Raw genomic sequence first — 9,943 nt, 5'->3', positions numbered from 1 at the left:
CAGGAGGACCACGGGAGGATCCGGAGCTGGATTGATCGGGAGGTTCGCTCCGACGGGGCCCCAAGACGATCTGGAGGCTTTCCTGGAGCTGTTCCAGAAGTCGGCGGAGGCGTGCGGCTGGCCCCGTGAGCAGTGGCCAGTGCGCCTCATTCCCCTGCTCTCAGGCGAACCCACCAGCCGCCCCAAAAGCGCCTTTGCCCCCTCTTCCGTTAATGCAGGTCCCCTTCGAGAGAATTGGTATGGACCTCATCGGGCCATTAGAGTGATCGGCACGAGGACATTGCTTTGCATTAGTCATAGTTGATTATGCAACACGATATCCTGAAGCAGTGGCCCTCCGCAACATTTCCGCTAACAGTGTTGCGGATGTCGTGTTTCGTCTTATCTCCCGGGTGGGGGTTCCAAAAGAAACCCTCACCGATCAGGGCATGGCATTTATGTCACGTACACTACACGAACTGTACGGATTTTGGGGCATTAAATCGATTCGAACTAGCGTCTATCACCCACAAGCCGACGGCCTGGTCGAACGATTTAATCGCACACTTAAATCCATGATCCGTAAGTTCATTCAGGAAGACGCCAAAAAATGGGATAGGTGGCTAGAGCCCTTGTTATTAGTTGTGCGAGAGGTCCCACAAGCCTCCACGGGGTTTTCCCCCTTCGAGCTTCTCTATGGATTCCAGACTTGAGAACAAAACTCCACACATTGGGGCGTCTATCAATGGAGAATTTGTTACAAGCCCAGGACCGCCAGAGCCAGCTGTATATCAGGGGAACTAGGTTATGCAAATTTGCACCGGGAGAGAAGGTACTTGTATTACTCCCAACGTCGAGCTCTAAGTTAATGGCTAAGTGGCAGGGACCATTTGAGGTCGCACGATAGGTCGGAGATCTCGATTATGAGGTAATACGGTCCGATAGGAACGGGTCCCGTCAGATCTACCACCTCAACCTCCTTAAAAAAGGGAATGAGGCGGAATCAGTGATGTTGGCAATGGTGATTGGGGGGGAGGATGATCTCGGGCCAGAGGTGAACGTCAAACCACACTCCCTCGCCCTGGCTCCAGGTCAAGTTCACCTCTCGCATTCCCAACTCACTGATTTAACGCAGAGTTTGTCGAAGTCTTCTCGCCCCTACCGGGCCGTACTAACCTGATTTAGCACCATATAGAGACCGATCCGGGCGTGGTAGTTCGCAGCCGGCCGTATCGTTTACCTGAGCACAAGAAAAAAGTCGTTCAGGCTGAATTAGATGCTATGTTTGACATGGGGGTAATAGAAGAATTCATTAGTAACTGGGCAAGCCCGATAGTTTTAGTTCTGAAAACGGACGGCTCAGTCCGGTTCTGTGTGGATTACCGCAAGGTGAATGCTGTGTCGAAATTCGACGTGTATCCAATGCCGCTGGTTGACGAGTTGCTTGATCGGTTAGGCACGGCTCGTTTTTATTTGACATTGGACTTAACAAAGGGCTATTGGCAGATCCCCTTGTCTCCATTGTCCAGAGAAAAGACAGCTTTCACAACGCTGTTTGGATTACACCAATTTGTTACCCTTCCATTTGGCTTGTTCGGGGCACCAGCTACCTTTCAGCGCCTCATGGATAAGATTCTGCGGCCCCATGCTGCATATGCAGCTGCCTACCTGGATGATATCATTATATTTAGTAATGATTGGCAGCGGCATATGCAGCATCTGAGGGCTGTCCTGAGGGGAGCGGGGCTCACGGACACCCAAAGAAGTGTGGGATTGGGCGTGTGGAAGTAAGGCATCTGGGCTTCCACTTGGGGCACGGACAGGTGCGCCCCCAAATTGATAAGACAGCCGCTATTGCGACCTGCCCACGTCCCAAAACCAAAAAGGAGGTAGGGCAGTTCTTGGGGCTGGCGGGATATTATAGACGGTTTATTCCTAATTATTCATACCTCACCAGCCCTTTGACTGACCTTACCAAAAAGGAGGTGCCAGATACAGTCCAGTGGACGGAGCCGTGTCAGCAGGCCTTTACCCAGGTCAAGGTTGCTCTGTGTGGCGGGCTGTTGTTACACTCTCCTGATTTTTCTCTCCCTTTTCTGTTGCAGACAGACGCCTCAGACAGGGGGCTGAGGGCAGTCCTGTCCCAGGAGATAGAGGGGGAGGAATGGCCGGTGCTGTACATTAGCCGGAAGCTCTCGAAGAGAGAGGCTAAGTACAGCACCATAGAAAAAGAGTGCCTTGCAATCAGATGGGCTGTCCTCACCCTCCACTATTATCTCCTGGGACAGGAGTTCACTCTCTGTTCGGACCATGCTCTGCTGCAATGGCTCCACTGCATGAAGGATACCACCGCGCGGATCACTCATTGGTATCTAGCTCTTCAGCCTTCAAGTTCTAGGTGATCCACAGGCCGGGTGTTCAGATGCCGGTGGCCGACTTCCTCTCCAGAAAAAGGGGGGGTGGGGGGGGGGCTGCAGGCCGGATGGCTCCCCGGCCTGAGATGGGTGGTGGGGGTATGTGGCAGGGGGGGCGTGTTTTAGCAAAGTCTGCAGCGGGAGAGAGAATCAGGAGACAAGCGGTGAGTGAGTGGTTTGGGCAAAAATGGCTAAGTGGCCACTTAGCCATTGGTGTTTGTAAAATTTCAGTTATTTTGTTAAATAAATACGTCAGCAGTCCAGCCGACCCCTTTGTCCTCTTCCTTTCCTCCAACGAACATACTAAAATTAGAATGTCGTGGAAAAGTTAATTTATTTCAGCTATTCAACTGAAATTGTAAAACTTATGAATTAAATAAATTCAATGCACACAGACTGAATTATTTTAATTGTCATTATTTTGGATTCACTATCTCAACAAATTAGAATGCTTAATCTGCATTTTTTGCTCTCTTGTTTCTCATTTACCTCTTGACAATAGCTCATAGATTCTCTGGGGTTCAGGACTGGTGAGTTTGCTTTTAGCAGTGTGGGTAGGTGCCAAATTCAGATGGAAATTGAAATCAGCATCTTCAAAAAGCTGGTCAGCAGAAGGAAGCATGAAGTGCTCCAAAATTTCTTGGTAAATGGGTGCAGTGACTTTGGTTTTCAAAAAACACAATGGACCAACACCAGTAAAAGACATTACCCCCCAAATCATCACAGACTGTTGAAACTTAACACTGGACTTCAAGCAACTTGGGCTATGAGCTTCTCCGCCCTTCCTCCAGACTCTAAGACCTTGGTTTCCAAATGAAATACAAAACTTGCTCTCATCTGAAAAGAGGACTTTGGACCACTGGGCAACAGTCCAGTTCTTCTTCTTCGTAGCTTAGGTAAGACGCCTCTGAAGTTGTCTGTGGTTCAGTAAATCTCTTGACACGTCTGTGTGTGGTGGCTCTTGATGCCTTGACCCCAGCATCAGTCCATTCCTTGTGAAGTTCTCTCAAATTCTTGAATCGATTTCACTTGACAATACTCATTAGGCTGCGGATCTCTTGGTTGGTTGTGCATCTTTTTCTTCCACACTTTTTCCTTCCACTCAACTTTCTGTTAACATGCTTGGATACAGCACTCTGTGAACAGTCAGCTTCTTTGACAATTAATGTTTGTGGCTTACCCTCCTTGTGAAGGGTGTCAATGGTTGTCTTTTGGACAACTGTCAGTTCAGCAGTCTTCCCCATGATTGTGTAGCCTAGTGAACCCAAACTGAGAGACCATGTTGAAGGCTCAGGAAACCTTTGCAGGTGTTTTGAGTCATGTCACCATACATGTCACCATACACTAATTTGTTGAGATGGTGGGTTCCCTTTCAAGGGAACTTCGAACTAAGTCTGAAGCATACATTGAAAAAAAAACACCAATGAGTTGGCCGGCGACAGCCTACGAAGTCACTACCAGCGTGACTATAAACAGGCACCGGGAGAACATGTCATTCTCTTCTTCGTCTTCACTGACTGTTCTGTTTGAAGCATCGGTGGATGAGAGAGAGCCTCGGGAAGATGTTGTTATACCTTTAACACTTTCTGATAATGAGGTTAGTGCTCTAACCTAGGATGGCAAAGAAGCTGAGGCTGAGGCTGAGCCTTATCAATCCTCCTGCCCTACGTATGTAGAGCTGTTGCAGGTTATGGATCACGCCACAGCAAAGTTGGACTTGCCATGAATGTGAAGCTGCCTCGATGAGTGTTACAGAGATCAAAAAGAAATGAAAGAGGCTGTTTGCTTCTCGCATCCATTGGTTTTCGGCATTCGAGTTGTGCCGACATTGAGACGATACACGAAAGCGGCTATAAATGGATGCCCCTTGTAGAAAGACCTTTCTTTCTGCGGCGGAGACATTCTCTCTTAATCTTCCGCCTTGCCATCTAAGCCCCTTCAAGAAATACATCTCGCTTAAATGGCAAGGCATACGGAGCAGCAGGTGAGGCTGTGGCTTTATTACACATGATGGTGGTGCTTCAAGCATATCAGATGGATCTGCTAAGAGACTTGGATAGAGGCAAGGGCCTTTCTCATGATCAGGCAACTGAGCTGCGCCACACCACGCATCTCTCTCCAAGCTACCAAGCAGGCCGCCTCCGCCATGGGTGGGACTATTGCGGCCATGGTGGTAGTGGAGAGACACATTTGTGGATGAACCTGGCAGACATTGAGAAGAAAGAAACGTCTTTCTTCTTACAAAAACTGCATTCTTCTTACAAAAACTGCATTATTCCATGTTAGAAACATTGCCAAGCTACAAAACATGTTACCTGTTTCTGATGCAGAAAAGCTAGTTCATGCATTCATGATCTCTAGACTGGACTATTGTAATGCACTTCTAGGTGGTTGTCCTGCATCTTCAATAAACAAGGTACAGGTAGTCCAAAATGGAGTGGCTAGAGTCCTTACCAGGTTAAGAAATTATGATCATATTACCCCAATTTTACAGTCTCTGCACTGACTACCTATTAAATTCCGTATCAGTTACAAATTATCATTACTTACCTATTAGGCCCTAAATGGTTTAGCTCCTGTGTACCTAACTAGCCTTATACCACATTACAATCCATCATGCTCCCTAAGGTCTCAAGACGCTAGACTTTTGGTCGTTCCTAGTATAGCAAAGTCCACTAAAGGAGGTAGAGCTTTTTCAGATTTGGCTCCCAAACTCTGGTATAGCCTTCCTGATAATGTTTGGGGTTCAGACACACTCTATCTGTTTAAATCTAGATTAAAAATGCATCTCTTTCGCCAAGCATTCGCATAATGCATCTCTTAAATTGTGACTGCTGTTGCATCTGATCAAATGTGCATTCCTATTCTTTAGCTTGGAATAAACTAATTAATTTTACTTTGTTGGAACAGCAGCTATGCTAATGAACTCTCTATTTGTTTCTCTGTTTTGCCACGGGATTTACATAGGATATAAACAAGCTCCAGTCTGGATCCAGAACAGCTGAGAAGAGATGATGCTGACCGCTCAGAGGACCTCAGATGATGCTAACCCTGAATCAACAAACAGAACTAACAAATATCACTACACGTGTCAAGTCAAGTCACCTTTAATTAGTAATGCTAAATGACAGTTAAAGGCAGTTTATCATTGAATTCAATTATGTCATCTCTGTTCAGTTTAAATAGTGTCTGTGCATTTATTTGCAATCAAGTCAATGATATATGGGAAAGAGATCTTTAAATAGATGGGTCTTTAATCTAGATTTAAACTGCAAGTGTGTGTCTGCATCCCCGAAAAATGTTAGGTAGGTTATTCCAGAGTTTAGGCGCCAAATAAGAAAAGGATCTGCCACCCGCAGTTGATTTTGATATTCTAGGTACTATCAAATTGTTTTGAGAAAGTAGCAGAGTAGAGGATTATGATGTAAAAGGAGCTGATTAAAAATTCAAATGCACTTGTGATTGATATGATACCTCTTTATTTACTGCTACGAACTGATGGCGGTCATATAAGTACAATTTAAACCATGCTAATGCACTTCCATTAATGTTGTGGTCAATAGTGTCAAACGCAGCACTAAGATCCAATAGAACTAATAGAGAGATACAACCACAATCAGATGATAAGAGCAGGTCATTTGTAACTCTAAGGAAAGCAGTCTCAGAACTATGATACGGTCTAAATTCTGACTGGAAATCCTCACAGATACCATTTTTCTCTAAGAAGGAATATAATTCTGAGGATACCACCTTTTCTAGTATCTTCGACAAAAAAGGGAGATTCGAGATTGGTCTATAATTAACTAGTTCTTTGGGGTCAATTTGTGTTTTTTTGATGAGAGGATTAATAACAGCCAGTTTGAAGGTTTTTGGGGACATATCCTAATGACAATGAGGAATTAATAATAGTCAGAAGAGGATCTATGACTTCTGGAAGTACCTCTTTTAGGAGCTTTGATGGTATAGGGTCTAACATACATGTTGTTGGTTGCACGTCCTGATTTTGCCAAGTCCGATGTGTTCCTAGGTCAACATATTTTGTTGACCCTGGAACAACATTTTACTCCAAAAATATATTCTTAACCATATCCCTACACCTAAACCTAACCTTAACCATGAGTAATCCCTAAAATCAGAGGAAATGATAGATGAATGACACTGATGTACAAGCACCAAACACTGATTTTAAGCATAAACTTCACAAAATCTATAAACTGGTTCTTCAAATCTGATTGGTTAATCACAATGTTGTTCCAGGGTCAACAACGATGTTGTCCCAGGAACATGTCTCACTTGGTAAAATCAGGTTAGGCTTGTTGGTTTAAATGATTTAACAAGTTTATACAATTCTTCCTCTCCTATAGTAGAGAATGAGTGGAACTGTTCCTCAGGGGGTCTATAGTGCACTGTCTGATGCGATACTGTAGCTGACGGCTGAATGGTTACAATTTTATCTCTAATAGTATCGATTTTAGAAGTAAAGTAGTTCATAAAGTCATTACTGCTGTGATGTTGTTAAATGTCAATACTTGTTGAAGCTTTATTTTTCGTTAATTTAGCCACTGTATTGAATAAATACCTGGGGTATTCAAAGTAATCAGATCTAGCAGTTTTTAATGCTTTTCTGTAGGATAGGTTATTTTCCCGCCAAGCAATACAAAATACCTCTACTTTAGTTTTCCTCCAGCTGCGCTCCATTTCTCGAGGTGCTCTCTTTAGGGTGCGAGTATGCTCATTATACCATGGTGTTGTACTGGTTTCCTTAACCTTCCTTAAGCGTAAAGGAGCTACTGTATTTAAAATGCTAGAAAAGAGAGAGTCCATAGTTTCTGTTAAATCATCAAGTTGTTCTGAGGTTTTGGGTATGCTAAGGAATTCGGATAAATCAGGAAGATAACTTAAAAAGCAGTCCTTTGTGGTAGAAGTGAAGGTTCTTCCATACTTGTAGTAAGAAGTAGAATTTACAATTGTGGCTATATGAAGTTTGCACAAAACTAAATAATGATCTGAGATATCATCACTTGGCTGAATAATTTCAACACTATCAACATCAATTCCATGTGACAGTATTAAATCTAGAGTATGATTTTGACAATGAGTAGGTCCTGAAACGTGTTGTCTAACCCCAATAGAGTTCAGAATGTCTATAAATGCTGATCCCAATGCATCTTTTTCATTATCAACATGGATATTAAAATCACCAACTATTAAAACTTTATCTGCAGCCGGAACTAACTCGGATGTAAAATCAGCAAACTCTTCAAAAAAGTCTGTATGGTGCCCTGGTGGCCTGGATAATGTTATATGAAGCACCATTACTTCAAACAAGTTATACTTGAAGCCTGCCCTCTGAAAACATTGTTATATTGAAGCAACACCTCCCCCTTTGCCTTTTAGACGTGGCTCATGTTTATAACAGCAATCTTGGGGGGTGGACTCATTTAAAATAATGTAATCATCAGGTTTAACCAGGTTTCTGTCAAACAGAGCACATCCAGATCTAGACAGCCACATTCATTTTCAGCGTTTATTTGCGCATCTTCTCAGTTAACAACAGCTCTGTGTAGTAACAGCTGCTCTATGTGAAATCACACACCTGAGGAACTTACCGCTGATTAGAGTACTGGCTTTACTGACGAGATGCGCATTAATGATTGGCCGATCATGATCGGAGCAGCCCTAGTTTTGACCCATGATTATGCTGCCTCACTGTCACCCAGTTGCCCTGCTGCAGGGGCTCTGTTGCCGGAACTGAACAATGTACAGGAATCCCTGAGCCAGACGCATCCAAAGCTGTATCTAGACCCCTTTCTTACTGTCCTCAATTCAAGTTTGGATGTGTGTCTCTAATTCTGAAATCTTCTCTGTCAGCCTAACTATTTCCCTGCATTTATCACATGTGAATCCCTCATCTGCGACAGAGATAGATAAACTTTACATGTGGCAAGAGGTGCAGATAACAATAGTAGGAGAAGCCATTACTCACCGTGCTTGATGAAATATTCTTACCACAGTTGTTTGATGAACTTGTGAAAAACTGGAGCGAGAGAGAGGAGAAAAGAAAACAGTGATAGGTTCGAATGAAAACGCTAATGACAAGCTAACGAGTGCTAACGCAATGCAAGTGTACTGCACTCACGGATATAAAATAAAAATGAACGATCAAAATTAATCTGATAATATTGATCGATAATATCAGAAATATGGTGTGAATTAAGTTATATTTTATCACTTTCAAAAACAGAGAGTGATAGTAAGATAAAGATTCTAGAGAAGTTTAGGGAGACGAAGGCGCGCTCCACTGCTTTCAGATCCTTCGTTCCACGAAGGTCCAGGTCTGAGCCTGAACAACATAAGGGTCCTGGCCTGTCTCTATCTGAGGATCAAAGACGGACACAGAAGGCTAGTGTCGCGACTTGCACTACTCCCCCATCTGCGGGCAGGGGTAAGAAGAATCGTGGGTCACGAGGAGGTAAGCAGAACCTAAGGGATGTGATCCAGATAAGGCAGCGTTCTCGTCCGATTCAGAGCGATACCTAGGTATTTACTCGTTCCCTTTGGGGATTTTCAACTTCTGCTTTTATCCTCTCCTTCCTAATTACCCTGTAAAAACCAGCTCTCCACCTGATTGCGGTTAGGTGGAAACCTCTTGCATAACAGTTTCCTATGCAGGACTTTGTTTTTGGCTAGTTCTATGTTCATAGCAACCACCTTACTGATGGTCCAGACTAAAAGGAGGTGTAAAATTCTAAATTCATCACTTTCTAAAATTCACACTGTGGTAAGTTCGCACGCTAGTATTCTGTGTTCTTTCTAAAATCCTATATGGTGAGGGCTTCACGCGGTTGCTTCGTGCCCTTTCTTTATTTGGTAAAAGACCCTAACAATTGAGTTTGGTATGTAGCTTAGGCCTTTGGCCGTAAGGGGTACTGTCACAGACAGCCGTCTAAACGTCCCAGGGGCAACTCCCATGGAAATGGTAGCGTGTTCGCGGTGATTCTGGCCTGCACTCCCCTCAGCATGGCACAGTGGGTTTACTGTCAAGCCAAATCAAGTCACCTTTATTTATAAAGCGCTTTAAACAAAATACATTGCATCAAAGCAACTGAAAAACATTCATTAAGAAAAAAGTGTTTCAATAATGCAAAATGACAGTTAAAGGCAGTTCATCATTGAATTCAGTGATGTCATCATCTCAGTTCATTTTAAATGGTATCTGTGCAATCATTTGCAATCAAGTCAACGATATCGCTGTAAATGAAGTGAGCCCAACTACTGTTCCCCATAGCGACCCCTAGAGAATGCAGTGTCTCCTTTCCTACTCAGGGAAACATGGTTACATTAGTTTTTTGTTAAATGTGAGCCAAAATCATCACAACTAAAAGAACCAAAGACTTAAATTACTTCAGTCTGTGTGCATTGCATTTATTTTACACACACTTTTCCAAAATTTGTGTTGAATTACTGATATAAATTAACTTTTCCATGACATTCACATTTTTTTTAGATGCACCTGTAAGTTACACGAGTGCAAGCTCAAGCGATAAATT

The sequence above is a fragment of the Carassius auratus genome, chromosome 27, assembly GCF_003368295.1.
Source record: "Carassius auratus strain Wakin chromosome 27, ASM336829v1, whole genome shotgun sequence".
NCBI classification, from domain to species: Eukaryota; Metazoa; Chordata; class Actinopteri; order Cypriniformes; family Cyprinidae; genus Carassius; species Carassius auratus.
This window is presented reverse-complemented; position numbering follows the sequence as displayed.